The 15,176-nt window shown below is 40.1% G+C and overlaps 1 protein-coding gene across 1 annotated transcript in view; it reads right to left on the bottom strand.

Moving 5' to 3' along the window:
- Positions 1–15,176, bottom strand: part of ADAM10 (ADAM metallopeptidase domain 10) — a 165,145-nt gene that overhangs the window by 140,948 nt on the left and 9,021 nt on the right. The window lies entirely within an intron of this gene.

The following is a 15,176-nucleotide window of genomic DNA, read 5'->3' as shown; positions in this document are numbered from 1 at the left end:
ATTATAGGGGTGCCAGAAGAAGAGAGAGAGCAAGATATTGAAAACCTATTTGAAGAAGTAATGACAGAAAACTTCCCCTATCTGGTAAAAGAAATAGACTTACAAGTCCAGGAAGCGCAGAGAACCCCAGACAAAAGAATCCAAAGAGGACCACACCAAGACACATCATCATTAAAATGCCAAGAGCAAAAGACAAAGAGAGAATCTTAAAAGCAGCAAGAGAAAAAAAGTCAGTTACCTACAAGGGAGTACCCATACGACTGTCAGCTGATTTCTCAACAGAAACTTTGCAGTCCAGAAGGGAGTGGCAAGAAATATTCAAAGTGATGAATACCAAGAACCTACAACCAAGATTACTTTACCCAGCAAAGCTATCATTCAGAATTGAAGGTCAGATAAAGAGCTTCACTGATAAGAAAAAGCTAAAGGAGTTCATCACCACCAAACCAGTATTATATGAAACACTGAAAGGTATTCTTTAAGAAGAGGAAGAAGAAGATAAAAATTATGAACAACAAATACACATCTATCAACAAGTGAATCTAAAAATCAAGTGAATAAAAAATCTGATGAACAGAGTAAACTGGTGAATATAATAGAATCAGGGGCATAGAAAAGGAGTGGACTGACAATTCTCAGGGGGAAAGGAGTGTGGAGGGTGCAGGAAGAGACTGGACAAAAATCGTACACCTATTGATGAGGACAGTTGGGTGGGGGGGAGGGGGTAAGGGCAGAGGGTAGGGTGGGAACTAGGTGGAGGGGAGCTATGGTGGGAAAAAAGAGGAACAACTATAATAATCTGAACAATAAAGATTTATTAAAAAAAAAAAAGCTTCACATGTTTAAATGAAAAATTAAAATTCCAAAACTACATATGCTTTTGTTTTTTAAATGTATTCTGTTTTTTTCAAGATGTACATTGATACTTGTTATGTATAAAAAATATCCTGACTTAATAAACTTTAAGTATTAAATGATGTTTATAAATTGGATATAACTTTATTGAGCACATTCTATCTGCCAAGCCCAGTATTCCACATTTTCATTTAATCTACCCATAAAGTAAGAACTATCAATCCATTTTAAAGAAAACTGAGGTTTGAGAGATATATAAAAAGCCCAAGGTCACAGAGCAAATAGGAGGCAATAACCAAGGAGATAATTTTGGTTTCAATGACTTCATGATTTTGCTAAAATAATTCTATTACCCTTATCATAAGCAAGGTAAGTCACCATTCACATTTCTGATGTGAGTACAAAAAACTGAAAATGAAAAAATTATCAAACACAGCACATGGCAGGGACCTTTCAAAACCTAAACTGACATCTACCTAAGATATGGAAAAACATGTAAAGAAATACCAAAGAATGTACTTTTTATAGACCAAAAATATATGTATGTATACCCTTGATTTCCACAGCTAGTGACTGAAATTGGCACAGTTTACTCTACAGGAATCCATGCCAATCTCCAAGCCTTGCATTACTTAGCTCAGTCAGACACCACAAAACTGCCTGTTCTCACATGCAGAGTCTGGACCTACTCAATTGAGATTTGTTCTTATACTCTAGCAACCAGTCAAAAGCTCAAAAAATAGGAGTAGAATGCAGCTCTATCATCAAATCTCACTGATGCAGTTAAATATTCACCCATCTCAACTCTATCTGAACAGAGCTTGACCTCTGATCTACTCACCTTTATATCTATTCTCCTCTTGTTACAGATCTTCCTGATTCCCTAGTTCTAAGCTGTATACTTGTCTACTCTAATTCCTAATCAACTACTCTATTCCTGATGCTGTTACCTGCTAGACTCTCCCAAATTCCATCAATCCAAAAATACATATGCCCTAATACTAACAATATCATTGCTTCTCTAATATCAAAGTAGTACCAGACACAAATAGGAATACAAGATTTTGTGTTTCCTGCAAATCCTACAAAGGAAATTTGACCCAGAATCTTTAGATTTTTTCCATAATTACTAAAGCATTCTCCATTATAATACTCAATTCTCATAAAATATTCTCCTACTTGAAGTAATATTCTATTACTTGACAATAATACTGGAACCTCTATCACTTTTACTTCATTAAGACTAGTCAGGTGTCCCCAGAAGGCAGTAGTATATACCATAATACCCCAAAACTTCATGTGAAAACACCAACACTGCTCTGCCCCTCCAATGTCACCTTTGTACCAGAAATACAGGAAAAAATATTTCTTAATTGTCTGAAAGATGCATTCTGGCAAAACTTTAGCAAACATGTCTGCTCAGTTCAGAATCCATGTCTACAGTGATGTTTCTGATTAGAGGAGCCTAGTTCAGAACACCATTTTACATGCCAGTGTCCTAGTTGCAAATGAAAGGCTGGGAATCAGAATTAGGGAGATGGAATTCATAAGGCTGAAAATGGGCCAAACACAGCAAGGTTCAGAAGGCTCTGGACAGTCAAAAACCATGACAAATAAGCCCTCTTTGCTTCCACTCTTGCCCCTTATAGTCTATTTGTCAAACAGCAGCCAGAGTAATGTTCAAGTAAAGTCATATCGTGTCACTACTCTGCTGAAAACCTTTCAAAGGTTTCCCAATTCCCGGAGTCCTAACGATGGCTTACAAGGCTGAACATGATCCTGAACAGGGACTCCATTCCCCAACTCAACTCTGTATCTGTCTCACCTTATCTTCTACCACTTTCCCCTTACTGTGTGCTACACCCACATTACTCTCCTTATTGTCCCTCTTCCTAGAACATCTTCCCCAAAGCAGGGTTAGCTGCTATATTTATTCTAATATCTAGTCAATTTCTTCAGAAGCTTACTCTGATCACTCTATCTAAAAGCATATTGTCCCAATCATTCTCATTCAATATGTGCTTTAACTTTCTTCATATTATTTTTCATTGACATATATCCCTCCACCACTAAAATATGTTTCATGAGAACAAGGATGTTGTTTTGTTCAATGATGTACCTCAGTACCTAGAACAGTCAGAAAGCATGCTCAATAAATGTTTGCTGTAAGAATTGATGAATCCACCCAATGTTTCATAGAAATTCCATTTTCATTTGTATTTACAAAGAAAGCTGATATGAGAGCCATAAATCAATCATCAGAAAATATGTGATCCTATGATACTCAAGAAGTATCAGAATTTCTAACAGGCCAAGCAAGCATTTGCAAAGTCCAATCAATTAAAAATAAATTATAGATTTATTTACTAGATATGGTTTTTAAATCTTCTACTAATGCTATGAGTGCATTTCGGATATTTATTTTTGCAACTATTCATGCAACTTTCATAACCATTTTGCATGACTTTCCAGACAGTTATAACTCTCACATCCCTATAGCAACTAAGTTTTTCAATAAGCATGGAAGTACATGGTCAACATCTTAGTTTATGTTCCAACAGTTTAGCAAGCATTTCATTTATTTATAAGTGGAAATAAACATCATGGGTTAGAATCCCACTTTTGTCACTTATTAGTTGAATCATCTTGGACAATTTACTTATTTCTCTGTACCGCCGTTTTCCCATCTGAGAAATAGCAATACCTGTACCAAATAATGTTAAATAAATTTATTTAATTAATAAAGAACTTAGAATAGTGGATAGCACATAAGAAGTAAAAATTCTAAGAAAAAAAAAAAGAAGAATTCGGCAAATTATGGCTAAATTAATTAACCAACACATTATCTCATTTAACCCTCGTAATAACCATATAGGGCAAGTATAATTAATTTCAAGATCAGGCACAGTGAGGTTAAGTGACCCACCAAAGACTACAAAAGTTCCTTTTAGCTCTAACATTCTGTGATTCTAAATTTACTCCAAAATGAAAATGGGTTTTTAACAACATAGTAAATTTTACTGGGTACTACAGGCCCAGTGCACGAATATGTGCACAGGTGGGGTCCAGCTGGCCCACCCCAATGGGGGCCCATCAGGCCGGGTCAGCAGGGGGGAGGGGCCACGGGAGGTTGGCTGGCCAGGGGGGCGGAGGAGGGAGGGGCCAATCGGGGCCCAGATTAGGCCAGTTGGCTGCTGCAATGCGCGTCATAGCTACTGGTGGTTCCGGTGGTTTGGCCATTCTGGTCGCTGGGCTTTATTTATACACACACACACACACACACACACACACACACACAACTAGAGGCCTGTTGCATGACATTCATGCACTGGGGGGGCAGGGGGGGGGTCCCTCAGCTCAGCCTGTGCCCTCTTGCAGTCTGGGATCCCTTGAGGGATGTCCGCCCTTGGTGGTCAGTGCACTCCTACAGGGGGAGCGCCGCTCAGCCAGAAGCCTGGCTCACAGCTGGCGAGCACTCCTACCTCCAAGGCAGTGCTAAGGAGCAGCAAGCCCGGCTTCTGGCTGAGGGGTGCTCCTCCTGTGGGAGCACACTGACCACCAGGGGGCAGCTCCTGCATTAAGCGTCTGCCCCCTGATGGTCAGTGCCTGTCATAGCGACTGGTTGTTCTGCCGCTCAGTCAATTTGCATATTACGGTTTTATTATATAGGATACTAGAGGCCCAGTGCACGGGGGGTGGAGGGGGAGAGGGGGGTGTCCCCTCAGCCTGGCCTGCACCCTCTCACAGTCCAGGAGAACCTCGGGGGATGTCCAACTGAGTGGGCTGGAGCGGGCCTAAGCCGTCAGTTGGACATCCTTAGCACTACCATGGAGGCGGAAGAGGCTCCTGCCACCACTGCTGCGCTCACCAGCAGTGAGCCTGTCTTCTGGTTGAGCGGTGGTCCCCCTGTGGGAACGCACTGACCACCAGCGGAAAGCTCCTGCATTGAGTGCCTGCCCCCTGGTGGTTGGTGCACATCATAGCGAATGGTTGACCGATCGACTGTCTGCCCCCCGGTGGTCGGTGCACATCATAGCGAATGGTCGACCGATCGACTGTCTGCCCCCCGGTGGTCAGTGCACATCATAGGGAGCAGTTGAGTGGCCTTAACATATCACTAGCATGTTACGCTTTGAATGAACAGACAACCGGACGACTGGACATTTAGCATATTAGACTTTCATTATATAGGATAGACTAGAGGCCCAGTGCAGGGGGGCAGGGCCTCAGCCCGGCCTGCACCCTCTCACAGTCCAGGACCCCTCAAGGGATGTCTGCCTGCCAGCAGTCAGACGTCCCTCTCACAGTCCAGGACCCTTGGCTCCTTACCGCCTGCCTGCTCACTGCTCCTTATCGCTCAACTTAGTGCTCCTTAGCACTGCAGCGGAGGCAGGAGAGGCTCCCGTCACCACCGCTGCGCTCACCAGCCATGAGCCGGCTTCTGGCTGAGCAGCACTCCCACTATGGGAGCGCACTGACCACCAGGGGGCAGCTCCTGCACTGAGCACCTGCCCCCTGGTGGTCAGTGCGCATCATAGCAACCGGTCATTCTGGTTGTTGTTCCACCATAATGGTCGCTTAGGGTTTTATTATATAGGTAATCAGAAAACCATGGAAATATTCTATATTTCTTTTAATTCAATTTTTACAGTGAATGACAATGGTTAAGTGCTTTTAAAATAACATTTTAAGTAAGAACACATAGTAGTTGAAAAAAGTAACTTAATTTTTATAGAGAAAATTCTAACTCCCTCAACCTACCTAATTTTTAAATTACAAGGACATATAAAAATACTCAATGAGCAAAACAAATACACTGACAAAAATAGTAGTTTCATTCCATATTAAAGTCAATTAAAATGCCCTAGCTAGTGTGATGGAGTTGGTTGGAGCATCGTCCCATATACCATAAGGTGGCAGGTGCGATTCCTGGTCAGGACACATACCTGGGTTGCAGGGCACTTACGGAAGACAACTGATCAATGTTTCTCTCTCACATTGATGTTTCTCTCTCTAAAACCAATAAAAAGCATATCCTCAGGTGAGGGACAAAAAAAGTCAAGTAAAAAGATTTAGAAGCTGAGTATTTCCAGACTTTCAAGAAAGTAAAATTATTAGTACAGTAATCTATTCACTCAACACATACATAATGGCACTTTATTATATGCTTGGTGTTGTTTTAGGCACTGGCAGTATTGCAGTGGTCAAAACAAAGTTACTACCTAATGAAGCTTTATTCTAGAAAAGGAAGACAATGAAATAAACAAGTAAATAATTTGGTATGGCTATAAGAGGGTCATTGCAGGGTAAGCAGAGAGAATGTGCAAAGGAAGGAGTTAGTATTTTTACATGACGTAACAGGAAGCCCTTACTAACATTTGAGCAAAGTTAAAGTACTTGATGCTACTGAACTGCACACTTAAAAAAATGGTCATGATGGTAAATTTTATGTTATGTGTATTTTACCACTATTTCAGAAACGAACAAGAAGGAAAACAGTACAGGCCCTATGAGGATGTGTACATATATATCATGTAGGATCATGCAAGCCACTATTAAGTATTTTGGCTTTTTCTTAAAACACTAGAGGTGCAATGCACGAAATTCGTGCAAGAGTAGGCCTTCCTTCCCTGGCTGCCAGCACCGGCTTCCCTCTGGCACCCGGGACCCGGGCTTCCCTCGCAGCCCCAGCTTCATCCAGAAGGTCATCCGGAAGGACATCTGGTCTAATTAGCATATTACACTTTTATTATTATAAATAGGATATCCCATGCCTGGCCAATGTGTTCAGTGGTTGAGCGTTAACCTATGGATCAGGAGGTCACAGTTCAATTCCCCGTCAGGCAACATACCTGGGTTGCTGGCTCAATCCCCAGTAGGGGGGCGTGCACGAGGCCGCCAATCAATGATTCTCTCATCACTGATGTTTCTATCCCTCTCTCGCTCTCCCTTCCTCTCTCTGAAATAAATAAAAACATATTTTTTTTAAAAAATTTAATATAGGGTGTCCCAAAAATATATGTACACACTTTTAACAGCTGACAAAGCAATTGATGTTTCTTTCTTTTCAGATTTAACCCATTGGAATTAATAATTATTCAAAGTGTGTATACATTTTTGGGAACACCCTGTACTAAGACACTGGATGATGGGGTTTTACTAATTTTTTATTTTGTTATTATGTGCTTTATTGAGGTACAATTCACATAACATAAAATTTACCACTTTAACCAATTTAATGTATATAATTTTCCAGTAGATGATTTTGACCAAGTAGCTTTTGAACAGGATCATACTGTCTGCTACACTGAGAAGAGATTGGGAGAACAAGAAAACATGGAGAACATTTAGCAGTTTTTACAGTAATTAAAGTGAGATGGATGCTGGCTGTGTCAATCAGGGTAGTTAGCAGTGGAGCTAGTGAGAATTAATCAAAATCTTCATATACTTTGAAGGAGAAGCTAACAGGATTTGCATGGTGTGAGAGAAAGACAGGAATCAAGAATAACTCCAAGTTTTTGTCAACTGAAGAACTGAGCTCCCACTTACTGAGATGGGAAAGACTATAGGACAAAAGACTGGGAATGGTTCTCAACCTTCTGGCCCTTTAAATACAGTTCCTCATGTTGTGACCCAACCAAAAAATTATTTTCGTTGCTACTTCATAACCGTACTGTTGCTACTGTTTTGAATCGTAATGTAAATATCTGATATGCAGGATGGTCTTAGGTGACCCCTGTGAAAGAGTCCTTCGACCGCCAAAGGGGTTGCGACCCACAGGTTGAGAACCGCTGGTAAGGGAATCAGGGGTTTGTTTTGGACGTGGTAAGTTTGAAATGCCCACTAGACATCTAACTAGAGATGCAGTTGGGATACAGGAGTCTGGAATTCAAGGACTAGAGATAAAAATATGGGGGTCAACACCATATTAGGGGTTATTTAAAGCAATTAATAAGTTAAACGCAGGTACAGAAACTACTTTTCCAAAGGTCTGTTGCCATTTAAATTAACAGATGAATTGTGTTCCATAACACAGACTATTTTCTTTCTCTAATTTAAGTTCTTTATTTACATGAAGTAGGTTTGTGTGGAAGGAAATATAGCCAACAAATCTAGGAATAAAAAACAAAACAACAATCAGGGAAAAAACAAAAAATTCGTGTTCTGATGCTGAATATAGACCTGGAGTTTATCACCCATGCAGGGCAAAATGAATGACATGGAAGGACTCAAAGGACAGCAATCTGTAACTCCTTTTATCCCTTCTAATAAAGAATAGAATACCCACTGGAGACATTCTCATATTAAGTTTTTAACAATGGACAAATAGATCTGTTACCTGACGACAATGAAAATAAAATACATTTAACCTAGAGTACAGTATGATGTTAGTAATCTGACATCAGTGGAAAATGACAGCTTCCACTGAGAAAAATTTCTAGATAACTCAAGTTTATCTATGTGCCGAATATCTTTCCATTTGGAACATTATTGATTTTTTTTCCTCTACCTTATCATCTTCTTGAGCTAGGCTCATCCTTATTAACATCTTAATCCTAAGAGGTCATACTGATGTGATAACCTCAATACTATTATATGTTACTAGAGGCCCAGTGCATGACATCAGTGCACTGGGTGGGGAGGGGTGTCTCTCAGCCCAGCCTGTGGCCTTTAGCAGTCTGGGAGCCCTCGGGGGGTGTCTGGGGAGCAGGCCTAAGCCACAGTCGGACATCCTTAGCGCTGTCGCAAAGGCAGGAAAGGCTCCCACCACCACCGCTGCACTCAAGAGCCATCAGCCTGGCTTGTGGCTGAGCGGCACTCCCCCTGTGGGAGCACAGTAATCACCAGGGGACAGCTCCTGTGTTGAGCTTCTGCCCCAACGGTCATTCCGGTCATTGGGTGGTAACGGATGCTTAGGCTTTTATATATATAGAAGATTGTGCCATTTTACACAGTCCGGGAGCCCCACGATCAATCGCCCCACAGAGGGAGGCTCCGCCCACCCACCGCAGCCCTCTGGTCAGTGACCTGGGCCTCCCTCTTTGGGGCAACCCATCGCAGAGCCCCCCTCAACCGATCACCTCACCAGCCAGTGGCCTAGGCCTCCCTCTGTGGGGCGATCATGGGGCAATTGCAAGTCGCCCCCCCCCCCCCCCCCCCCCGCAACCAATCACATTACACCCGCCTTGGCTGGCCTGGTGCCAGTGTGTGTCATAGTGTGGTTGTCTGGACGATGGTTCTGCTGTTCGGCCGTTCAGTCGATTTGCGTAGTACGCTATTATTATTATTATAGATAGCTCCATCCTGCAGTGTGGTTATTTGGCCAATGATTCCTCCTTTCTCTACTATTACTTTATTATACCTATACATAATGCATACCAACAGCATTTACATTCTGGTCCTTAGTTGTAGTTGCCAGAAATCTGGCCTTCACAGAGCATACAACAAATTTACATTATACCTAGTACTTACGAACTTCATGGACTATTTAAACACCTCCAAACTTAAACAGAAAATAATCTTCTTGTTTATATAAGACAATGTCCTTAACTTTATAAGATGCATACTAAACTGAATAATAGGGGTACAACTTACTTTCAAATGGTTGGGGTGAGGGGGGTGTTGAGCATATTAGAGAGAGAAAGCAAATATGGCAAAAAATAATCATTAACAAATTGAAATGAAAGATGTACAAATGTTAATTGAACTATACATACTGCTAATCTTTCAAAAAGTGTAACATAGTGTATATCAAGCAAATGTCTATGTGTAAAACTAGTAGAATAATAACGATTGCACCTGTAAGATGGAGAAAATAAGATTTAAAATTTTAGAAGAAACACCGGGGGAGGGGAGTAATGCAATACCAAAAGATCACCTACATACAAGAGTGGAATATGACCAGCAGGTGTAAGAAGTAGAAAAAAATGTAACCTAAGAGAGCTTAGATTTCTCCCTTTTTACAACTGAGAACAGTACAGTCGTCCCTCAGTATCCATAGGGATTGGTTCCAGGACCCCGCAAAAAAACAAAATCCACAGATGTTATATAAAATGGCACAGTATTTGCATATAACATATATCTGCATATAAGCTACAGAAGGGAATGGCTACACATCACTTCATTTGCATGGATTCAGCATAGTGCTCAGTACATGGCAAATTCAAGTTTTAGAACTTACTGAGATTCCCCCCCCCCCTTAATATTTTCAATCTGCAGTTGGTTGAATTCGCAGATGCTAAACCTACAGATATACAGGGCCAACCAAATTTTTATTTCCTGTAATTTTTCAATGTCACCATTTACTAACAGTAACCTGCCTTAAAAGAAAATTATTTTTCCTGATTACAAAAGTGATTATTATAAAGACATATACCTTACACCTCACCATCCAGAAATTTAGTAACTATCCTCAATTTTTTAAAAATGAATACATATGTAAATTTACCTATTATAAAACTGAAATGATATTGTGCATAAATGTTTGACTAGTATAAGGTACTTTCCCTGCTTGATTGTAAATATTTTCTAATGTCAAAAAACAAAAATACCTTGTACAAACTTGACTAACCAAAAGTCAAATGGCTCAAATACTATCAGTACAAAGAACCTAATTATGCTCTTGGTAAAATGATCCAATATTTCATACAAAGACAGAATGTGACAATCTCATTATACTTTCTAAAGCATGAGATATGTTTCTAAGAGGTAGTATAGTGTTTAAGAGCATGAATTCTGGAGCAGGCTATTTTCAAATCCTGGCTTCCCCAATTAATAACTATATGACTTTTCTGACCTTGAATAAGTTAGCGTCCCTGAACCTGCTCCCTTATTTGTAAAATAAGTATAACAGAACCTACCTTATAGAGATGTTGCAAAAATATTGAGTTAATACACAAAATGCCCTAAGAATAGTGCCTTGCACATAAGTGTCCTATAAGTACAAGGTATTTATGATTATTTTCCATATTCCATGGGTAGGTAGCATCTTACCTCCCAGGAACACTTGCAAACAAACTCCTGAATCCAAAACCTACAATCTTCATTCCAATCTAAATTAAAAGTAAAAATAGGGCAAAAACAGAATGAAAATCAAATTAACGTCAGGGAATAATACAATCAACAATTAGAGAATAGCCTCCTGATGATGGGTCAATGTCATCATCTTTGTGTGGAATACAAAATATTATTATATAACAAACTAGAGGCTCAGTGTACGAATCCTGGCCTGCAGGGACTGGGCTGAAACCAGCTCACTGACATCTCCCGAGGGGTCCCGGATTGCGAGAGGGCGCAGGCCAGGCCAGAGGGACCCCACCTGTGCATGGAGCCAGGACAGGACTGCGGGAGGGCTCCCGGTCGTGTCCAGCCCAACTCGCAAAGTCCTTATCAGCCAGAGCCCAACAGCAAGCTAACCTACCAGTCGGAGCATCTGCCACCCTGGTGGTCAGTGAATGTCATAGCAACTGGTCAAATGGTCGAACAAACAGTTGGATACTTAGCATATTAGGCTTTTATTATATAGGATAAACTTAATTTTTTTCTCTATGTCAAAGAAAGTTGATTCTGCCCTAGCTGGTTTTGCTCAGTGGATAGAGCATCGACCTGCAGACTAAAGGGTCCCAGGTTTGATTCTGGTCAGGGGCAAGTGCCCAGGTTGCAGGCTCCATCCCCAGAAGGGGGAGTGCAGAACGCAGCCTATCAATGCTTCTCTCTCATCATTGATGTTTCTATCTTTCTCCCTCTTCCTTTCTCTCTGAAATCAATAAAAATATTTTTTTTTAATAGTTGATTCTACAATCTTAAGAATAGGAGAGAAAAATCTGTAAAAATGTTTGACATTATAGATCTTATTTACCGAAAAACTCAATTACAATAAATGAGAGGATGTGTAATAAGGCTGGCAAATTTCCATTCCTCAGAAAAACTCCTTAAGATCAAGCCGTTTTCAACAGATGTTTCACTTGTATAATTTTAAAATTAGGTACCAAGAGCATTTTACCCCAAGATAAAAGTGTATAGTATGGCTCAGTTGGTTAAGCATCATCCCGTGCACCAAAAGGTTGCCAGGTTGCCAGTTTGATTCCCAGTCAGAGTACATGCCTGGGTTGCCACCCAATCGTCGGTAGATGGCATGGCATGCAGGAGGCAGCCAAAGTTTCATTTTTCATATCAATGTTTCTCTCTCCTTCGCCCTTCCTCTTTCTCTAAAAATCAATTTTAAAAAATCTTTTACTGCACTCTTAGAAACACTACTTCTACAACATGACCTCAAACTTAAGCCACAGTATCCATTTCTTCATTAGAAACCAGTCAAGACATTTTCTACAAGTGAATATCTATACCTAACAGTTACAAGGAAAAGTTCAAGATAAGAGGGTGTGTCTATAATTAAAAGCATATTTCAACACACCAACTTTTCAAGATAAGCTAGTCTCTAAGAAATAAAAATAAAGCTAACTGACTCAGAAGTGAAAGTAGTTTTTTATTATAAACTAAATCAATCACAAAGAACACAAAACATCAATGATTAAAACCTACTAAATGTGTTAAATTTCTACCACTGACTTATGATATACAACTTAAAATTCCAAAGGTAGAAATGTGTACATGATGTAGATGTCTATGCTAATTTGAAATGCCTTTATACCATTTCAAAAAAGTGTAGACACAAGTACAGACAGTAACCCATATAAAGGACTGTGACATTCACCCTGCCTAAGTACACACACACACACTCTGGATCCAGCCATCCATCACCTTATCTACCCCAGACCCTGAATTTCATCCTAAACCCACTCTTATTACTTCATCCTTCTCCCATATTATATCCCAAACCATCTGCCTCTGCCTCCTTCCGGGAAATCTGGATGTGCAAATAAAACAATTCTGCCAAAGGTGTTACTGATAACTAGAGGCGCAATGCACAAAATTCATGCAAGGGGCTTGGCCCTCACAGCCTCGGCTTCATCTGGAAGGTCGTTCAGCTGTCCAGTCTAATTAACATATTACGCTTTTATTATTATTAGATAGACTAGAGGCCTGGTGCACGAAATTCATGCATGGGGGGTGGGGGAGGGGTCCCTCAGCCCAGCCTGCACCCTCTTCAATCCGAACCCCTCAGACATCCCTCTCTCAGTCCGGGACCGCTGGCTCCTAACCACTCACCTGCCTGCCTGCCTGCCTGCCTGATTGCCCCTAACTGCTCTCCCCTGCCGGCCTGATCGCCCCTAACCGCCTCTGCCTTGGCCCCCGCTACCGTGGCTTTGTCCGGAAGGACATCTGGAAGACATCTGGTATATCCAGTCTAATTAGCATATTACCCTTTTATTAGTAGCATCCCTCCAATTGTGACAACCAAAACTTTCTCTAGACTACTTATGGATATTTTAGTGTCTGCTTTGGGTATACATTTTAACTACATGTTAATTTCTTTTTAAAATATATTTTTTTATTGATTTCAGAGAGGAAGGGAGAGGGAGAGAGAGAGATAGAAACATCAATGATAAGAGAGAATCATTGATCAACTGCCTCCTGCACGCTCCCTGCTGGGGATCGAGCCCACAACCCAGGTACATGCCCTTGGCTGGAATCAAACCCGGGACCCTTCAGTCCGCAGGCCGATGCTCTATCCACTGAGCCAAAACCAGGTAGGGCAGCTACATGTTAATTTTTTACAGGACACAAAACTGCATAAATACTATGATGTAAATTCATAATAACAGGCATTTTAAAAGACTGAACGATTAATATTAAAATGTGATAAAATTGTGGAGAAAGAATTATGGATTTTCTTAAATTCTATTTTATGTTTGCTAATGATGTTCTGATACTTCAACTTCGTAAAATACATTTTATCCATCTATATTTTGTAACTAATAGATTGCAAGCTAAAGTAGGCCTGGAAACACCATAATTATAATAATATTTGTATAGCAGTTTACAGTCTCTTCAGCATCCCATTTAACTCTTAGGGAATGCGACAGCAAATTAATATCTCAACACGTAAGTGTAGGATTCTATCTGTATTCTTTTGAAAACAAAATCCAAAGTTTATAGCTCAAAATGTGTGTATATCTTTTGCCATCATCAATAGAAACAAAGATCAATGGAAAGAAATTCTGCTCCACAAATCCTTATATGTACGTTTATCTCAAGATCACATTCTTTGTCTCTGAAATAGAAGTTCACAATTCACATATAATCAAGAGTATCAAGCATATTCTTGAACTAAAGAGTATAATTCCAACTTAAGGACAGTAAATATACTATATATTTGTAAGTAAGAATACACTTACTTGTTAATATATTAAATCTAACTTCTCCGCTCCACTCCAAATTCACCAAACTTTTATCTCCCAACTATCTGGAGCAGTGCTTCCCAAATGACTAGTCACAGATTACTGAAAGGCTGTACAAAGTTTTAGCCAATCCCCAACAAAAGTATAAGCGTGTAAGCAGGAAAAAATCCCAGACTCTAACACATATCCCAACCTATAACCTACTATCTAAATTCAAAATCTTAGATATTTTCAACTTCAGATACTGAAATCCCCAAGTTTTATTAAGCCATATCCTCCAATGCAACAGCATACAAGATCTAAATTCAACAACCGAGTGAGCCCTCAATAAATTTTATCTTCACATTAAACATTTGCCAAATTTTACCAATTTTTCTTCCATGTCATTTGTTCTAAATTATAATCACTACCTAATCCAAGACTCAATCACCCAGTTCATCAAGCAGTTTATTTACTCCTTATTGTATAATATCCCAACTCCTCAACATGAACTCCAACCAACATTCCATAATACTCTACGTCGCAGTTACTATGATCTAAAATATGAATAATTAGAATCCTGGTTATCCTGGCCCAGTTAGCATTTCCTCTTATTTCCTGCCATGGACTCTCCATCCCAGGCAAGTAAACTTAGAAGCATCTTATCAGACTATAAGCCATTCCCTTATATCTCTAAAAAGCTTTCCCCAACTGGCTGATGTCCCTCCAGCTTAATAAATCCTCATTTCAACTGCAATTACAATACATAAATAGAACTAAAACTATGTGGCTTCGTGACTCCTACTAGCTGCAGACATACAATAAACTCTGATGACTAAAGAGCATGTTCTCACTGTACATTCTCACATTCTTTAGTTGGAATTGTAGTAGCTTCAGAATAAATTCACCCAATATCAAAGGGAGTCTAAATTCCTGAGAACTGTTCCCAGTACTGCTATTTCCTGGAACCTAGCTAGGACAGAACTATCCCCACCAGTACTAAGGAAAAGCTTTCAAACTCCTGATAGCAATGTTACTACC

Source organism: Myotis yumanensis, unplaced genomic scaffold (genome assembly GCF_028538775.1).
Source record: "Myotis yumanensis isolate MYYU_CA2020_CCGP unplaced genomic scaffold, mMyoYum1.0.hap1 SCAF_1, whole genome shotgun sequence".
Classification (NCBI taxonomy): Eukaryota; Metazoa; Chordata; class Mammalia; order Chiroptera; family Vespertilionidae; genus Myotis; species Myotis yumanensis.
This window is presented reverse-complemented; position numbering and strand designations above follow the sequence as displayed.